Source organism: Ammodytes marinus (genome assembly GCF_949987685.1).
Source record: "Ammodytes marinus genome assembly, chromosome: 15".
NCBI classification, from domain to species: Eukaryota; Metazoa; Chordata; class Actinopteri; order Uranoscopiformes; family Ammodytidae; genus Ammodytes; species Ammodytes marinus.
In genome coordinates, this window is record NC_137219.1 from 26,504,495 (window position 1) to 26,524,740 (window position 20,246).

A 20,246-nucleotide genomic window follows, 5' to 3' on the forward strand; every position below is an offset into this window, starting at 1 on the left:
CCATTTGATATCACCTTTTTTTTTACAGTAAAGACTGCACCCGCATATGTGTAAGACATAAATCACATATTGAAATTCAACATCAGTGTGATATATTTGTGTGTGCATGTCTGTTTTGTGCGTGTGTGTGCTATGAGTGAATGAGCCGCCGTGCAGAAAAACAATAAAAGAATAAAATGATAACCGGGGCTATCCTGCCCGTTAACGTTGTCTACGGGAACGGCTTCCGCGATCTGTTTGTATAGTACACAGCCATTTCGGCAAGCTGACAGTGCGACTGAAGGGACTGTGGTTTCTGTTTTCAGCCGAGTTCACCTCCGACGCATGGACAGCGTTTTTAAAATTAAAGGCTCTCATTTTATTATCAAAAAGGCTTTGATGCAGATGAAGTCTGAACACACACAGCGTGCAGCACCAGTGTTGTTTAAAGGAAAGCGCAGTTGCGCAAAAAAATGCACATTGCCTTTTTTTTTTCTAATGGCATAGTAAATCGATCGATTTGTCGATTCATGCCTCCGACACGTCGACACGCAAATAATGAATCGTTTAACATCCCTACTCTCTACCGGGGGATTATCTGCACTTTCACTACTGTAAAGTAAGCAATGCCACCACCGTACTATGTTGCAAGAATACAGGATTTAATTTAATTATTTGGCCAGAGGCATAAGATCTGCTTTGTGCATTTCAGTCAGTTGTTGTTATGCTTTGAAAACGAGCATAAACTTGTTGCTCAGACTAGTGACATTTCTACTTATTCCATTTATTTGTGTTATTTATTTATAGCATTAAGAGCATGCCAGTATTTGAGTGCAATGTCTGTTAGACTAAGAATTAAGGTGGACCTCTGCTGAATCTTTTTTTTTTCAAAGCCAACATGACGAAAGTTATTAACTAAGTTCTGTTTTGTTTTCTCTACTCTACAGAATCTATGCACTGAACCTTAACGCCCATTACAACCCTACCAGTGGGATATTGGCCCATTGCAACACTCCATACATGCACAATAATGAACTAATGCTGTATTTCTGTTCATTTCTGAAAGATGGATGTGTTTGTGGAGGAGAAATTAAGTGAGTGGAACCTGGCAGAGTTGATCCCTACATTTGAAGGTATGTAAATTAACAATGTTTGGGGAAAATATCTAATTGCTGATTTTGAATGATATTGTTTTGCAACACAATTTGCTATTTTAGAGGGTTTGATAAGTTCTACATAATTATACTCATTATCATTTTAAAAGAGAAAAAAAATTAATTGTGTGGGAAACTGTACCAAAAGATTTTTCTTTAGTCGGTAGAATAAAACGTGTAGAGCAGGACATGTCCGCTCTTCTCCCCTGCTCTGGAATGCACTACCCCCCCCCCCCCCCCCCCCCCTATATTTTTTGTTCACAGTTCACTTCTTTCTCAATGTTCAGACATTAGTTCTCACTGTTGGCTTTGAGGTAGTGATGGGTCGGTTCAAAGAGCTTGCTCATTAAAGAGAAGCCTAATTCCCATCACTACTTTGCGGTTACACTTCCAGCTTTTCCTCTGGCAAGGCAGGTTTTTTCAGGGGCGTGTCACCATTGGCTAATAATTTTTTTTTGAGTGACAGCTCAGTGACCCGATATTATTCAGTGCATGGGACGGGAGTTCTGTGCATACAGTAAGAACAGCTCACGTACTCAAGAAATGTCTCTCGTCCAATCAAATTACTCGGTCTGTTAATAAAACAGTTCAAAGTTCTAACTTTGTAAATAATATTTAAACGCCACCAAAAACGTTTTGTTTGCAGGAGGAGACAGTCCGCAGCTTAAAGTAGTGACCTTAACAAGAAAGTATCTGCTTCAAATTTAACAGGCTGCCATTTTAAGATTCAGTGTCCTTCTTTTATTAGGTCCATGGTCCAGCAAATATGTCCATGTTTCAGCTGCAGCCTTGGAGAAAAGCCCTGAGAGCAGGAAGGAAGACCTTTAGGAGCTGTTCCTGCATGTAGACCTGGTTGTGCTGTTACTGAGCAGTGTTTACGCTAAGATTGAGGCATAGCAGCATTTGGGTGCATATTATTAGGGCCCTATGAAATCCGTTTTATTTTTTCCCAAATTCCGTTTTATTTTTTCCCAAATTCCGTTTTTTCCGTTTTAATTTCATGAATTCCGTTTTTTACACTTTAAGCTGATTAAATCATCACAACAAGTGTCAAGTAAGTGCAAACAAATACAATTCTTACAATTTAATCAGATAGAAGACTGAATTTATTAAAACATCAAAACATTGCACTGTTTTAGTGCTTCAAATAATAACAACATGACTGTAAAACAAAGAAAAAAACTGTCAGATTTGTATAATAGAAGTGGATGTCATGATAACTAGTGGATGTCATGCCCTGGCCTCACCATTTGGCTTTACCAGAGCCTGGGAGTTACTGAAATGAACAGTAATGTGAAATGGATTGTATAACTAAAAGATCATTTACATTACAGTGGCTTGTAAAGGTATTCATACCCCTTTAACTTTTTCACAAAGTCCAGACCTAAATCTAACTGAGAATATCTGGAAATACTTGAAAAATGCTGATCACAGACGCTCTTCATCCAATCTGCCGCTGAATCTGAAGCTCAAGCTATTTTGTAAAGAATGGGCAAACATATCAGTCTCTAGCTGTTCAAAGCTGGTGGATACATAGCCAATAATACTTGCAGCTGTAATTGCAGTGATAGGTGATTCTATAGTATTGACTCGGGGGCTGAATACTTTTCCACGCCACTTTTACATTTTTTATTTGTAATTTTTTTTAAACCATGTTTCATTTTCATTCCACTTCACAATCATGCGCCACTTTGTGTCAGACCCAAACAAGGCGAGGACCACAATAGCGTCACGTTCAACAGTTTATTAAAGGATTGGGGGAAAGGGAGTGTATGAGCATGTTCAGAGAACGAGAAGAGCAGGTCCGGTATTGCAGATAGGAGTCAGAAGCGTAAGGAAACAGGCAGAGTAACTGGTGCTGGTTAGCAGACGATCCGACAAGGAGTGACTGAAAGCCAGGGTTTATATACAGAGGGTAATGAGCAGGGAATGCAGTGCAGCTGGCAGGTTAATTAGGGCAGGAGTGGATACAGGTGTGGCTGAGCAGAGTGGAGCGGCAGCAATTAGTGCTGTTAACAGGGCAGAGGGAGAAGCTCCTGACAGAACCCCCCCCTTAAGGGACGGCCCCAGAAGTCCCCAAAAAACGTCAAACAGGGCGGGCGGAGGGTCAGAACTCCTCTGAGCGGTCAGATTCCCTGGCCTCATCCTCCGAGGGGGCCTGAGAGGGACCATCAGGGGCCAGGGCAGGGTCAGGAACTGGGCAGGAGGAGCGACGGGACCCCTTAGGACGACCCCGACGGATGGCAGGCTGGTCCGGGTGCAGACGGTGGAAGTCGGCGATAAGAGTCCGGTCCACAATTCGACTGGACGGCACCCAGATTCTCTCTTCAGGCCCATAGCCCTCCCAGTCGACGAGATACTGGAGGCCCCTACCCCTCCGTCTGGACTGAAGCAGGCGTCGAACGGTGTACACCAGCCCACCGTCAATGAGGCGAGGAGGAGGAGGAGGAGGGGCCGCTGGGACCAGTGGGCTTACATGCACTGGTTTGACTTTTGAAACATGGAAAGTGGGGTGCACCTTCATGGAAGCTGGCAACTGGAGCCGGACTGCGGTAGGACTGATGATCCTCTGGATAGGGAATGGGCCGAGGAACCGAGGTGCTAGCTTACGTGATTCCACCCTCAGCGGCAGGTCCTTGGCTGACAGCCACACCTTCTGGCCAACACAGTAAGTGGGTGCTGGTGTCCTCCGACGGTTAGCCCCAGTGGCATAGCTGGTTACTGACTTGAGTAGTGTGGCACGGGCTTGTGACCAGGTGCGGCGGCACCGGCGAGCATGGGCGAGGGCAGACGGGCAGGAAACCTTTCCTTCCTGACTGGGGAACAGAGGGGGCTGGTAGCCATATACACACTGGAATGGAGACATACCGGTGGCAGAACAGGTGAGGGAGTTGTGGGCGTACTCTACCCATGTCAATTGTTGCGCCCAAGTCTGGGGCTTACGGGAAGCCATGCAACGGAGCGCCTTCTCCAGTTCCTGGTTCGCCCGCTCTGACTGACCATTGGACTGGGGATGAAACCCAGATGTGAGACTTACTGTGGCCCCTAGAAGATGGCAGAACTCCTTCCAGAATGTAGAGGTGAATTGTGGGCCTCGGTCTGAGACCACGTCCTTGGGCAGCCCGTGTAGACGGAAGACATGATCTACAACACTCTGGGCTGTCTCTCTAGCAGATGGCAGTTTCGGGAGGGGAATGAAGTGCGCCATCTTGCTGAACCGGTCAACCACAGTGAGAATGACAGTCATACCATCCGATGGGGGCAGGCCTGTTACAAAGTCCAGGGAAACGTGGGACCAGGGTCGTGAGGGCACCGGCAGAGGCTGGAGTAATCCAGCGGGTGGCTGATTGGAGGATTTGTTCTGGTTGCAGGTGGGACAAGCACGGACAAATTCTCTGACGTCCCTTCTCAAGGAGGGCCACCAAAAGCGCTGGGCAAGGAGATGGCAAGTGCGGGCTGAACCCGGATGGCAGGCAAGGCGGGAGTTGTGTCCCCACTGTATGACCCGGGATCTTAAGTTCTCAGGGACGAAGAGACGGTCATCAGGGCATGCACTGGGGCCGGGATGGTCACGGATTGCCTCTTGAACCTCTTCCTCGACATCCCAAGTCAAAGCAGCTATGATACAGGGATCAGGCAGGATGGGGGCAGGTTCCTGGGAAAGGGCGTCCTCCTTCTGGAACTGGCGGGAAAGAGCATCCGGCTTGGTATTACGTGAACCTGGGCGGTATGACAGGGTGAAGTTGAACCTGGTGAAAAACAAGGCCCAGCGGGATTGTCTGGAGTTGACGCGCTTGGCAGTGCGGATGTATTCGAGGTTTTTGTGATCTGTCCAGACCAGGAACGGCACCGTGGACCCCTCCAGCCAGTGACGCCACTCCTCCAGGGCAAGCTTGACGGCCAAAAGCTCACGGTTTCCAATGTCATAATTGCGCTCTGTAGGCGAAAGCCGGCGGGAAAAGAATGCACAGGGGTGCACTTTGTTGTCCTCCTCTGCCCGTTGAGAAAGTATGGCCCCGACTCCCATGTCCGAGGCATCCACCTCGACGATGAACTGTCGGTCTGCATCCGGCATCAGGAGGATGGGTGCCGTGGTGAAGCGGGCCTTGAGGGTCTGGAAGGTTTTGTTAGCCTCTGGGGTCCAGACAAAGGGATGTTTGGTACTGGTCAGAGTGGTGAGGGGAGCGGCGACGGTGCTGTAGTTCCGGATGAATTTCCTGTAGAAATTGGCAAAGCCAAGGAATTGTTGCAACTTCTTCCTATTCTCCGGAACTGGCCAGGAAGAAACTGCCGAGACCTTTGCGGGGTCCATCTGGATATTTCCCTCAGCCACGATGTATCCCAGGAATGACACAGACTGAACATGGAATTCGCACTTCTCAGCTTTGACATAGAGGGAGTTCTCCAGGAGACGACGGAGGACCAGTTGGACATGACGAGTGTGTTCAGACAGGGTTCTGGAGAAAATCAAGATGTCGTCCAGGTACACAAAGACGAATTTATTCAGCATGTCCCGCAACACATCATTCACCAGAGCCTGGAATACCGCTGGTGCGTTGGTGAGGCCAAATGGCATGACCAGATACTCGTAGTGGCCGGTGTGGGTGTTGAATGCTGTTTTCCACTCGTCGCCTTCTCGTATGCGCACTAGGTGGTACGCATTACGAAGGTCCAGCTTGGTGAAAATTGTGGATCCCTGAAGCAGCTCAAAAGCAGAGGTGAGTAAGGGCAGAGGATACCGGTTCTTCACAGTGATGTCGTTCAGACCTCGGTAATCAATGCAGGGCCGAAGAGAACCGTCTTTCTTTCCCACGAAGAAGAACCCGGCACCAGCAGGAGAAGAAGACGGGCGGATGATACCAGCTGCTAAGGAGTCCCTGATGTAATCCTCCATGGCCTTTCTTTCTGGAGGAGACAGTGAGTAGAGGTGACCCTTAGGTGGAGTAGATCCAGGAAGAAGGTCAATGGCGCAGTCGTACGGACGGTGTGGGGGCAGAGATGTGGCTTTGGTCTTATTGAACACTTGCCGGAGACCATGGTAGCATTCAGGAAGGTTAGAAATGTCAGGGGCAGTGCTGGGGGGTATAGAGTTGGTGGGCAGCGAGGCAGCACGCAAACAGGTCAGGTGGCAGTCATCTCCCCACTCTTTGACAGTTCCGGAGGCCCAGTCGAGGTGAGGATTGTGGAGACGGAGCCATGGGTGACCCAGGATTAAGGGTTGGCCCGGGGAGCAGAGTAGGTGGAAGCGGATGGTCTCTTGGTGGTTGCCTGACACCAACATTGAGATGGGGGCTGTGATGCTGGTAACTGTGCCAAGTATGTGACCGTCCAGGGCCCGGGCTGGCACGGGAGCGGACAAGCGGTGGCTTCCCAAGCCCAGCTGACGAGCAAGTTCTGTGTCCATAATGTTTGCTTCTGCACCAGAGTCCACCAGGGCTGCCAGAGTGTGGGTTGTATCAGACAGGTAAAGACAGACTTGGATCAGGGTTTTACTATTGGTGGAGGACCGAATGTTCGATGAGCCCAGCCGGATTCCTCCTACATCCGGTGAGCTCCGGCTTTTTACTGGACAGGTGGCGGCTCGATGCCCATCACCGCCACAGTACAGACACAGGTTAGAGGTGATGCGTCGCTGTCGCTCTGCAGGGGTTAGTGAGGCGCGGCCGATTTCCATCGGTTCAGGCTGGTCTGGCTGGTAAGATGGTGTGGCAGAGGAAGACGGGAGAGCGGTCGAGCTGCTCCGTGTGCTGGTGGATGGACTGCTGCGCCCCCCCTCTCGACGACGGGCCTGGATCCTGCGGTCGATGCGGACAGCCAGAGCCATGGCTTCATCGAGGGTGGAGGGTTGATCATGGGAAACTAACTCATCCTTTATGTAGTCCGCTAGGCTGTGGAGGAACGCAACCACCAACGCCTCCATGTTCCAGGGGCTCCGACTTGCCACTGTACGAAAATCGATGGAGTAATCCGCCACGGTCCTTCTGCCTTGGCGAATACTCATCAGGGTCTGTGATGCCTCAGCTGCTGTGGATCCCAAGTCGAAGACCTTAAGCATCTCCTCGGCGAACAGGTTGAAGGCAGCACATGCAGGGGTCTGGCGCTCGAACTCAGCCGTTCCCCACAGTCGAGCCCGTCCCGTCAGGTGAGTGATCACATAACCTACTTTAGCCCCCTCAGTGGCAAAGGTTCGGGGTTGCAGGCTAAACTGGACACGGCAGCTCGTCAGGAATGCTCGTACCTGAGTTGGATCACCATTGAACCGCTCAGGATTGCCAATCTTGGGTTCGGGGAAGGCAACAACTGCGGCGGCAGTGACCGGGGCAGAGGACACGGGAGCTGGGCCGGTGGGCAGACTGGCTGAAGCTGACGGAGGAGTAAGGTTGGTGAGAAGTTGGATAACCATGGCAAGTTGTTGTTGCTGCTGCTGAATCTGTTGTTGCTGCTGCTGGCTGAACTGGAGCAGAGAGGCGACGTCATCTGTCATGCGGTAAACCTTACTCTCTGTATGTTCCAGGCGCTGCATGGCGGCGGGTTGTCCAGGGTTGTCGAGTTCCATGCTGGGTGAGACGTGCGCTGGGTCCATATTTGGTCGGATCGTTCTGTCAGACCCAAACAAGGCGAGGACCACAATAGCGTCACGTTCAACAGTTTATTAAAGGATTGGGGGAAAGGGAGTGTATGAGCATGTTCAGAGAACGAGAAGAGCAGGTCCGGTATTGCAGATAGGAGTCAGAAGCGTAAGGAAACAGGCAGAGTAACTGGTGCTGGTTAGCAGACGATCCGACAAGGAGTGACTGAAAGCCAGGGTTTATATACAGAGGGTAATGAGCAGGGAATGCAGTGCAGCTGGCAGGTTAATTAGGGCAGGAGTGGATACAGGTGTGGCTGAGCAGAGTGGAGCGGCAGCAATTAGTGCTGTTAACAGGGCAGAGGGAGAAGCTCCTGACACTTTGTATTGGTTTATCGCATATAAAATCCAAATTAAATAAATGTATGTGTGGTTGTAATGTGACAGAAATGTGGAAAAGTTCAAGGGGTATGAATACTTATGGGAACATTCATTAGCACGTTGTTGGGCAGTGAATGAATGGATCAGGATCCGGGTGGATTGTTCATATTGGGCTCTGAGACTGCTTATTTTCTGTGACCTCAGTTCAGTCTTGAGTGGGTATGTTTGGTCAAAAACGTTGTGGACTGGTTGATTGAGGAGGAGGGTAAAGTTTCCTCTGAAAGGAGCGGACAGCTGTCATCAGTTCACAAATTCCTTGCCCTGTAGCTTCAAATTAAGTTCATTGAGGTGTGAAGTGATATCAACCAAAAAGCCCACATTATCCATCTTTTTCTCATCTTTTGAAAATAGAGAAAACTCTGTTGCCTTCTGAGTTCTCAGCTCTTCCATAAAAGCTACTACTTCCCTTCTGATGGACCAAAAGCGCTCCAACACCCTGCCTTTGCTTAGCCATATCACATTGTTGTTCAGCAACAGATCATCAGCGTTTGCATCAACAGAGCAGAGGAAATAGCATTGCATCCTATCAGCATGTAGGAAGAGGATGCCCTGAGAACATGTATCATCTTCATCATTGTGTTCATCACTTTAGCATGCTCATCTGACAGGTTGGAGCACAGGACATATTGATGTATTATACAGTGGTAAGAGATGAGCTCAGGAATGTCCTCTTGCATTCTTGCCACAGCCATTTTCTCTCTCCATATCAGGAACTTTGCCTCAATAGGCAATAAGTTTATTTTTTTTAAACACCATCTGTGTGGTCTGGCATGAGGGCAGGGCAGGGCAAAATACAGTGGAGATCACCTTTGTGTATATCAATGCACTGAAGAAGGAGAGTAATGTTCCCCACACCATCTTTTGGGTGGACAATTGCTCTGCTCAGAACAAAAACTGATGCCTGCCATCTTCCCTGGTCTGCCTGGTTAACAGTAACACCACCTCAAGGGTACTTCATTTTATTTGTACAGAAGGTCTGGAACTGCTCTTTTGGCAAATGTTCACTCACTTGGAGGCGGGTGTCTGTTGAAGTTTAAAACTATTGGATCTGCCCAGTGCCACTCTGGATCGCATAACTTTTGGTCGTGACGTATGTCATGAGCCGGCTTCTGATGGTGCGTTGCAGTTGTACTGGGAACTCGGAAATTTCCGACTTCACTACATGTTGTAGTCTATGGATCTACCGGTACCGGGCAACGGTAACTTGCTAGAGCCTAACGTTTAGTTATTTGGATGAGAAAGGTTGTAGGCGTCCATACTTTCGCGAGCAGATGCACTGGAACACAGACAGGTCGGAACGCGGAACTACCAAGTCGGAAATCTCCGAGTTCCGAGTATAAAGGAACGCAGCATTCAGCTGAAACTGGAGCACGACTTCGATGTCATCGTTCTCAGCCACTCGCTCTGGTCGGCCGGAAATTTTCTGCTGATCAGATCCCCCCCCCCCCAATTTTGGCTTTTGTGGCCACCATCCTCTCGTCAATGGCAATTTCCTTCGTGGGCTGCCACATAGCAACCCGGTATCACGCCGAGGCGTGAGATCCACACGCATGGACCGGCGGCTCTATTACACGCCTTGCCTGACCAGGGCACGCCTTGCCTGACCAGGGCACCTCCCGCCCGTCTAAATGAATGGAGGAATAGTCTAAATGAACGGAGGAATAGCACCAACAGGGGCCGACATGTTCTCCCAGGAATAGCACGACATGTTCTCCCAGCATTTCAATACTATCTAGCTGCAGCCCCCTGGGTGGTTAGGGTTAGGGCAAGGGGACAGGGAGAGGTTAGAATATAGATAGAACATTGACGGAACACCGCGGCGGCCATCTTGACTACGGGAGGTGCGCGACCGCGGCGGCCATCTTGACTACGGGAGGTGCGCGTGTAACTCACACCTGGTCAGGCAAGGCGTGTAATAGAGCCGCCGGTCCATGCGTGTGGATCTCACGCCTCGGCGTGAGATCGGGTTGCACATAGCCTTGTATGCCTTCTTGATGGTGTTGTAGAGTGGTTGGAGGTGGAGGCGAGGATCGTAGTGTGGGGTGCTTTTTTTGTGTTTTTGACGTAGTTTCCTAGGTTGCTGATGTGAACAGTTCTGCTTATAGCATGAACCTGTCTCTTGTCATGATTGAAGCGGGGAAATGAACACAAAGGGGAATTATTTTGTGATGTTGCTGCCGGAGTGCGTCGCAGCTAGACAGGTGGTCAAACGGTTGGTGAGGTGTCCAGTCATCCCCTGGGAGGTCATTTTCGGTTAGTGGCAAGATATGAAGTAGAATAGCGAAGGCAGATGATGATAAGGACGGATGAGAAACGTCCAGAGATCTCTATTTGCGTTGTAGGTCAAAGGCTGGTGCCTGGAGCAGCCTGGGGAAAAAAGGCCCGCGTACATCATCTCAAATGATCTTTCTCATTACACTGACTGTCTAGCTTGCCTGCCAGCTGTGGAAATAAATATGACAATATGACCGCTGCACTGTGTATGCAACATCCCCGGCCTCTTGGAGAGCACAGGGCTGAAGAGAATGCACACATAAAAATGAAAAGTTATAGTATTAGGATTGCATGTCTTTCCGGCCACTGAGATGATGAATGGAAATAAAGGCGCAGCAGGGTTTGTGAAAGCGGTACTTGAATTTATTGAGGTCTGAGTGATTTTACACACACACTGCTGGATTGATGAACACTCTTGTGAAAACTAGAGAGAGAGCAAAGAGTACACAAGACTTTCTACACACATGCATACAGAGCAGAAGGAGAGCTAAAGCTGGATATTTGAACTGACATTACAATCTGTTTTATGGTATATGATTCAAGCTGTCTTCCGTGAGCAGAGTTCAATGAGGACATATAATGCTTTTCTTTAATCTAATATTTTAAGACCTATACAGGTTACAATAGTTGTGTTAAACCAAATCGACGTACATTTGAGAGTGAGCCCTGCCGGCTATTTGGGTTGGTTCTGAACGTGAGGTTAAGGAGATTTTTTTCTAACTCTGGCTCACAGTGATACAGACGTGGTCATGCTGATGCACACACATCGCTGTGCACTTGTTCATGGCACTGTTTGCATTAGCCTTGCATTGATTTTCTATTCAGTTGTCACTATCCAGGGTTTTGCAGAATTGTCCAAAGTCAGTGTTCTGTCTAGTGATATGGTTATTATGGAACTGAACAATCAATAGTTACGATATATTGGATCATGGACCACAGTAGCTGCGTCTCCATCCCCCTGCCTTAATGCGAATTTTGAAGTATCGAATCAGTAAACGGTGATTGCGGAAAGCAGTCTCTCGTTTTTGCTTGGTCAAACAAGCCGCTTCTAAATTTACCACCCCCCCCCCCCCCCTTGTTGTGCACGTATTTTGCCACTAAATGCACAGAGACGGCTCGGTTCAAGCCGACAGACAGTGAGCGAACAGTGCTGGCTGCGGCAGCTACGTGACATCGTAGCAGTGGGACACAGTGTAGCCCACTGATTAATTTATTGACGAGGAAAAACACCACACAATAAACAGTGCTGCGCTCACATTATTCGCCAAAACACAAGACTCTCTTCACTCTTGCCGAGGTGACTACACTAACAAAACTAACAAAACTCTAAAAAACAAAAGAAGATGTTATTACTATCAGATATCGGCAGGACAATGAGGTAGCCAAGTTGTTTGTCTTTTCCTGATTCCAGTGCATGGCCAAGAGTGTGAGCATGTCTGTGCATCCTGCAGCTTAAACCTATGATATTATCTAGTGTTAACATCCACTTATAGTGTTAAATAAGTGTATTTCTTGTACCTAAGTTTATACTTTGGAGCCATTTCACCTGCTTTTGACATGTGCTTGGTGGTGACTGCCACCCGAGAGGAAGGCATTGACCTGTTCTACATCCTCCCCTTGTGTCAATCCAGCCCCCTCCTGATTAGGGGTGGGAATCTCTTGGCACCTCACGATTCGATTCGATTCCGATTCAGAGGTCAACGATTCGATTCAAAATCGATTTTCAATGCATCTCAATGCAAAACATTTTTTATGTACATACCCATGTGTGAATTTCAAAAATATATTTATATGCACATCTGAGTTTGCTACTCGGAGTTTGCTAATCACTTCCTACTTTTGTGATGATCATTAAAGACAATCAACAGATGAATTGCCTTCTCTAATATTGTATTAAGAGAAAAGCTTTTCTTGTCACAAATATGACTTTCTATGAACAGTGCAATAATCAATGCAGCTTGCATTTCAACACAATATGGAAGTATGTAAAAACTAAACCGAATCAGTTTTATTTTATTTCTAATCTCGTAAATCATGTTTCTATAGGATTTCTATTCTATTATCTATTATTTTCTATGTCATTTCAACACATTGTACAAAAAGTATGGCTTGGAATTCAGCTCTCATACAAAAACGTAAACAGAGATAAAGCCGGTGCAGGTCATGGGTTTGCTGCTCTCAGCCCTTTTGAAGCCCCTTTGGAAACAACTCGCACATGTGTGGTGTGCATGCGCAATGGCGAAGGAAGTATTATTATTTACAAAAAAAAAAAAAAATTATTAAAAAAAAAAAAAAAAAAAAAATCGATTATTAACTTTTCTGAATCGATTCAGAATCGTCCGAGAGAGAATCGATATTAATCGGAAAATCGATTTTTTTTCCCACCCCTACTCCTGATACGCCCCACACCATTTCACCTGTTTAAAATACATCCAAAAACAAGGCATGTTATGACTTGTCAATGTTGACGTGAAGTTGTGGAGATATTCACATGAAGTGATTCTTTCACACGATTGCTTACTTCACATTTGAACTGGTGTGCTTTGGCATGGAACACTGAAAGGATGCTGGAGCTCTGGGCAGCTTTGTTCCACTTTGTTGAGGTAGGGCCAGTATTTACAGGTTACATCCATGCAATAAAAAGGTAGGTGTGCGCTTGGACAACTTTTGTTGTATGTACAGTGGATATGCAAAAAATGTCTCCCCTGTACATACTGAGGGCACATAGGAGCACTCCATGCCTACACACAGCAAGCTCCAGGCCCTCCTCATCCAGCTTGCTGGCTGATTTTTGGGAGGTCTCTCTGGCTGCTGACCATTCCCCTCCACAAATATCTCTTCTAGACACCTACCATATAAAAATTGATTGATGAAAGTGGTCCAAAGAGTTGACTAAAAACCTCTGAAATAGGACATTATTGCATTTCTGTTTATATAATAATAGTCTGTAATATTAAATGATTGACTGTAGGGTGACTGTAGTTCATGAATTGTGTGGTTTCCATCCACGGAAACTACGAGCATATCCTGGGAGATAGAGTCCCTCATCCGGGAGGCCCAAGCCAGTGAACCAGACCCGGGCAACGGCCCTCTTAACCGCCTCTTTGTTCCCAGTTCGGTGCGCTCGCAAGTTCTGGTGTGGGGCCACACATCGCGCTTTGCCTGTCACCCTGGTGTGGGTCGCACCCTGTCCCTATTGAAAAGGCATTTTTGGTGGCCAGCGATGGACTCTGACACCCGGGCGTTCGTGCTGGCCTGCACGGTTTGTGCTCGGGCCAAGTCCTCCCATCAACCCCCTGCTGGCCTGCTACGCCCCCTTCCTGTTCCCAGTCGGCCCTGGTCTCATATTGGCCTTGATTTTGTTACTGGTCTTCCTCCCTCTAAGGGCAACACAGTTATACTCACCGTGGTGGACAGATTTTCTAAAGCTGTGCACTTCATTGCCCTACCTAAGCTCCCCACTGCCACCGAGACTGCCCAGCTGCTGGTGCAGCATGTCTTTCGCCTCCACGGGATTCCCCTGGACCTCGTCTCTGACCGTGGTCCCCAATTCATTTCCCAAGTGTGGAGGGCTTTCTGCCGTGCGCTAGGGGCCACGGTCAGCCTGTCATCCGGTTACCATCCGCAGACAAACGGGCAGGCGGAAAGAGCTAACCAGGACCTCGGTACTGCACTGCGTTGCGTGGCTGCACGCAACCCCTCTGCCTGGAGCGACCATCTACCCTGGATTGAGTATGCCCATAACTCTATGTCCTGTGCTGCTACCAACATGTCCCCCTTTAAGTGTTCCCTGGGGTATCAGCCACCCTTATTTCCCTCTCAAGAGGACGACATCTCCGTTCCCTCTGTCCAGCATCATCTCCGCCGTTGCCGCAGGGTGTGGAAGGGCGCTCGCTCCGCTCTGCTCCGCTCTGCGGAACAAAACCAGTGCATAGCGGATCGCCACAGGGCTCCCGCTCCTGCCTACCAGGTGGGACAGCAGGTATGGCTTTCATCCAAGGATCTCCCACTGCAAACTGGTTCTAAGAAACTTACCCCTCGTTTCGTTGGTCCCTTCCCGATTGTTGCCATTATCAACCCCTCTGCTGTGAAGCTCAAGCTGCCCCCTTCTTTGCGCGTCCACCCCACCTTCCACGTTTCTAAGTTGAAACCAGTCTCCACCAGCCCGCTCTCCCCCCCAGTCGTTTCCCCCCCTCCGCCCCGTCTGGTTGACGACCACCCTGCCTTCACCGTCCGGCGGTTGCTTGACATACGTCGTCGGGGCAGGGGGTACCAATACCTTGCAGACTGGGAGGGTTATGGGCCAGAGGAGAGGACCTGGATTTCTCGGGGTCTTATCCTCGATCCCTCTCTCGTCCATGATTTTCATTTGGCCCACCCAGATAAGCCTAGGCCGCCAAGAGGCGTCCATTGAGGAGGGGGCTCTGTGGTGATCACAGCTGGTTGCTGTGCGTGTTCTTCCTCCTCCTTCTGCCACTCCCCCTGTCTGTCTCCACACCTGGTTCTCATCACTAATCAACTCACCTACATCTACTCCTGGGCCCTATCCGAAAACTTTTTTTTGCATAGGAAATTTCCTTTCCTATCGAGATGACCCGGAAGTGCTCGGCGGATAGGTGATCCGAATAACCAAAATGCTTAGGAAAGGCATAGGAAAGGAGCCTCGATTCATCCTATAACCCTCCTTTAGCATAGGTTACTCCTGACCAACCTATGCTAAAGGAACGGAGATAGTGGTATCCCATAATCCTTTACGGCGGCAAGATTTAAAGCAACAGGCCACCGCCGGAGTTTACCGACTCTACACGAATACGAACGAGAGGTAAAACAGAAGAGAGGAGAGGAGAAGAGAGGAAGATTTAACTCGGCTAAAACAAAATACCCCCCCCCCCCCCCCCACACACACACACACACACACACACACACACACACAGGCTAAAGATAATAAAGAACTCATAAAAGACCAACATCATAATAGTTATTTTCGTAGCACATAATTTGCACCATAAGAAAATAAAATACCAACTTCACATTTAATGAAGTTACTGGGGGCAGTTCATTTCAACATCAACACAAGTGTAGCCTCTTTTTATTCCACTTGTGAATTGGGATATAAGGGAGTGATTCTCACTCTGTTGGCGACAACCTGATTAAAATCAATATGAAAAGAATGCATGGATCAAACGAGCGCTTGTTGTAGTCAATTTTCGGAGAATAGGCTATACTATAGCCTATTCTCTATTCTGCTATAGTGTAGTTTCACGCTAGTGACTCACGTCAGCAATACTCGCCGTCGCGCAATGACGTCGGTTAGGAAAAGTGGAGTCGAATTCATTTGAAACAGCGCTGTCCTTTCCTATGTTCGATAGGAAGCACCTTTCATCTCTCCTTAACCCCGATGACGTTTAGGGGTTAAGGTATAGGAAAGGAGGCTTATAGGTTAGGAGATTGGACTTTTCGGATAGGCCCCTGGTTTCCCTGCAGTCGGTGCCAGAGCGTTCCTCGCACTCAGTGGTAATTATACGTACCTGGCTACAAGTGTATTTGTCTACCTCGCTCTCACTCTCTCTCTCTCGTCTCCTGTTGTGCTTTTGATGATCACATCCTAACTTTGTTTCCTCTGCCTGCAGTTACCCGGATCTCTCACTCCAGCTCACCTGCCTCGCACTTCCCCCGGCTACTTCACCAACCCCCAGCTTCTGCACCTCATTCAATAAACCTTTTTATTTATCCAAAACTGTCTCTGCCTGCTCTTGGGTCCAACCAGCGTCAAACCATAACATCCTGGCTGTCTTGGAGTTTCTGTCCCCAGTATGCTCTGTGTGCTGAAAACTTGTGGAGACTAGGGAAGTGTCCATGAGGTCTCTGCTCACTGTCATCATTTACTAGTGTAGAAAGCAACAACCGAAAAATTAAATTAAGTGTGAAATGTCACATTTCTCATTTGATTGATGTGCAAAATAGAGCCATGACTCACACTCTTGAGAGTCTTCTTGTTCTTTCCCTGATGACCCAGTTGACATCACGGCTGATGGGGAGTGAGCTATAGGAAAAACATGCAACAAACTTTATTGTCTAAAGTAGATGAAGACGACAAATGTGCATAAATATTCAATCCCATACCTAAGACTACCATTCCAAGGGTGTCACACTGCATTTCTACTTCTGACTCATACTCATGAGAGTCTTCTTGTTCTTTCCCATATGACCCAGTTGACATCACGGCTGATGGGGAGTGAGCTATAGGAAAAACATGCAACAAACTTTATTGTCTAAAGTAGATGAAGATGACAAATGTGCATAATTATTCAATTCCATACCTAAGACTACCCTTCCATGGGTGTCAAACTGCAATGAAACATCTGGAGGAACAATCTTGCTGTACTGATTTTTGATTGTTTGGTTTCTTGCCATGTTGTAATGGTGGAGAATGTTTCTTTGTAGAAAAATGTGTGTTGATGGGGTTGTCTGATTTAAAAAGTAGTTGTTTTTTTCTCATCCCTGAAAACAGCTGCTCGGCACACTGGCTGTTAATTAGACCAGCAAGTTCAGGAACAAGCTCCAGCTTTCTTAGAACCTCACACTGGTCTTTGCTGTTCCCCTGGTGGAACACATCGTTTAAAGCAAAATGCTGTGAAGATCCAGTAAGAGGGTGACCATCTTTGTCAGCTGGCTTTTTTGAAATTTCAGCCAAGGCAAGTTCACATGGACCTTTCCCTCCGAGGCCTGCTTCACGTTTTCTGGGGTGGGATCCAGTAACCTTCCCTGAAAAGGGGCAAATATTCCTGGCTGCCTGTGGTTGGCATGCAGTGCCAGACCCCTGGCATAATCATACACAGCCACATTGGGGAGGTGTTTCCAGGACAGCAAGAGGTCGACAAAGTCACGTGGACTCTCTGCTGTAAAGGTGCGAACACACTAGGCACTTTACACGCGTACAGACGCGTATGAAATCGGCCGTTTTTCCATAGGGAACCATTGGTTTAAGCGCGTACATGGCGCGTAAATGCGTCACTCGCGCTAAAGCAACATTTTCACTCGCGCTAAAGCAACATTTTCACGCGCGTATATATTACGTGCGTATATATTACGCGCGTATATATTACGCAGCTACGCGAGGAGTTCAAAAAATGGAACTTTTGTTGCTCCTACGCGAGACGATTAGCCGCGTTGGCCAATCAGCGTTGAGCTTGACCCGACGTCACATACATTGGCAGGGCCGGAGAACAGTGTACTGTACACAGAGGCTGATGAGAGACACCGAGGAGGAAATGTATTGCGGGCGGCCGGTGCTGTATGAAGCCGCTCGGGGTTAGAAGACGTGGGGAAAGTAAACCAGGAGAGTGGACTTCCTGGTTAATTCAGTGAATATGTGCGGCTGTGCTTTAGCCGATAAACAAAGTTAGCGCCGTATAGCATTAGTTAACTCACCCTGTTGTGTGCGGGCGGCTAGCGCCTCATATTATGAACCCAAACATGACGACTGTCCGCGGGACTTTCACGACAAGTACACGAAGCACCGGTGTTGATCTACGCAAGCCACGGTCTCCTGTCACAGCCAGGTAGGGTAATTTTGGCTACTTGACTTTATGTTGTGCCGCCGTGCACCGATGCTGCTGTAACTGTGTTTGTTATGTAGCTGCTGTGAATATGCAATGCTGTTTTAATGCTAGGCTATTGTGCTGTTCAGTTTGTCTTTTGGCACAATTGTTGGCCGTGTTGTTGTTGTTTTTGTGTGGACATGCACGCTGTTGTGTCGGGTCGGTTCTGATCGCAGCCATGGTTGATAAGGGAAATACAATATCGGGAGGGAGACTAGGCACATTTCGCGCGTATAACCATTTTTGACACAAAATGATCAAGCAACATTTTAGCTGCGTTACGCACGTAAATCTTACGCGTGTAAAGTGCCTAGTGTGTTCGCACCTTAAGGTTGAATTTTACTGAAAAGACAACCCCAAATGGGCAAGTGATAACTGCCCATCCACCTGTGAAACAGTAATAACTGACATTAGGAGCATGTATAGCTAACCTACTACATAATGATAAGTAATTTCTTTAACACAACAACGTATAACAATGTGAAAATATCTTCAACATTCCATATCATTTCACTTACCAGAAGCACCCCACACACCTTGTTGTAGGTGACTCTACTAGACATTTTGTCAGACAATCTCATAACCATATCTATCTTGGACCCCTTATCATTCACACCACACTGTTTGCACAGTGCCCTGACCTCCTGTACCTGTTGTGAACATGCAATTAAGTTGATATTGTTAATATATAAATAACATATTTTTTGTTAGCATAAAGAAGTGGATTTGGCATATTTCTCATTCACCTTCAGGTTCACAAGCTCATCTGTGAGCCGTTCCTCATCATTTTTCATCATCATTAAAGTTATCATCTCCATCCGTTTTGGGGCTTTGCAATTTTTCGAATTCTGTGTTCAACACAGAATTTGACCTCCGGGTGTGTGGGCCAATCCAGGGGGCCCAGTGATTATGACTTGGTGGCACAACAAAAGGGTTCTTCCGTCCATCTTTGTGAACAAATGGGGCCTGTTTCAGGTAGCTGGTTTTGAGGCAACCCAGAGTTTGTTAGCTCTGAGTTAGTGGAAACTCAGGGTTTTCCGTTTCAGGTAGCAGGTTCAGCGCAACCAAGAGTCAGTTACTGCGGCAACATACGCCATGGGTCTAACCTGCTCGGTAGGTGGTTAGACCTACCCTGAGTTTGTTTTCACTTTACGCTGCAGCTCCGACTGAAGAAAGACTGTCACTGTCACACGTGTCCCTGTACAGTTTAAAGCAAAGTCACTCCATAGAAATCTCCATCAGGATGTTTTTATCATTTCCTGATGATTTTACGTTTGACCGATCATTTATCTGATCAGTAGCCTTGTTCTCAGCCCTCGGTCCGTTCATATAGGCGGCCACCTTACACATCGTGACATGCTCTACATTCAGATTAATAAACCTATTTGTATTGTATGTTTTTTAACGTCTGTGCCACTGAACAGATTTATGTCAGGTGGATTCATGTAACGCTGCACGCGATCGTTACTTGTGCGATCCTAAAGTCACAGACGAGCCTCGTTAAATAGCCTAATATGAATATAACAATGATATAGGCCTAATCATTTAAACTGTGATCACTTGAGGAAAATGGATCTGGTAATAAATCAATCAGGCTCTTCAATGGAAACTGTCACCTAATGTGTCTGATGTTAATGTCTTTCACTCCCCATTTAAAAGAAGCGACAGTCTGTTTACTGCACAGTGGGCTATTAGGCTATAGCTTGCCAACATATTATACAGTGAATATAAAACACTGTCAGCAATGCTGTGCCGCGCCAGCTTTATTACTTTACAGCTGATATGAGTAACTTTTTAAAATAGACTATGGCTTCTCATACGGAAGCGAAATGATTATCTTGACAAAAAATGTTTGCTCTGCTTTTTTTTCTGAATTGCCGAGGAGATTAGATCAGAGTTATGAGACAATATCCCGTTAATTCTTCTCCATAGGCTACCATAAACTCATTCGTTAATATTTCTAACTCAGTGGGAGGAGCGGAGATTTCTTTTTTTCTTTTTTGAGAAGTGGAGAAGTGGGAGGATCAAGCATTTGTTTCTTCTGTTTCCATGGTGAATCATGTTATCAGCGATCCATTGACGATGGCTTTTACGCACATGCTCCACCCAGAGTGAACACGCTCAGAGTTTATAAACCCAACGCTGATCCACTGTTCTGAAACCGAAAACCCAGAGTTACTCATCAACCCTGCGCTCTGAGTTTACCAACTCAGAGCGCAGGATTAAACT